This window comes from Oxyura jamaicensis, chromosome 1 (genome assembly GCF_011077185.1).
Source record: "Oxyura jamaicensis isolate SHBP4307 breed ruddy duck chromosome 1, BPBGC_Ojam_1.0, whole genome shotgun sequence".
Taxonomy (NCBI): Eukaryota; Metazoa; Chordata; class Aves; order Anseriformes; family Anatidae; genus Oxyura; species Oxyura jamaicensis.
The window spans coordinates 188,808,495-188,808,962 of NC_048893.1; positions in this window are offsets into that span (position 1 = coordinate 188,808,495).

Here is a 468-nt window from a genome sequence, read left to right on the forward strand (position 1 = left end):
CAAGTGCAACAGTGACGTGAGCTATGCTGGTGCTGGTGTCAAGAAAATCAACTTCACTTGCCCTGAGTGACCACTCTGACAGATGAAGCTGAAACATCAACAGTTTTTATGAACATTTTGGGGAAAGGCCTATGGAATTGAAAGAAGTACAGACGTATAAATACTTTAATGGACAGAGAACAATGGTGATGAGAATATCTATATACTGAACTATGTGGGACCTGAGTGTGGCACAAATGTTATGGAATAAGAGGTGGAGGTTGTGTTGGGTCTGTCTGGGATGGAGTCACCTTTCCCTGCAGCAGCCCACACAGTGCTGCAATTGATAAAGAATGTCAATTTTGAAAAGGTGAGTATCAGACTGTTAAATAAGGAAATATTTTAAATAAAGAAAAACACTTCATTTATACATGTATACATATTCCCACAACCTGAAGAACAGCATGAGAGCTTTGACAATTTCTTCCC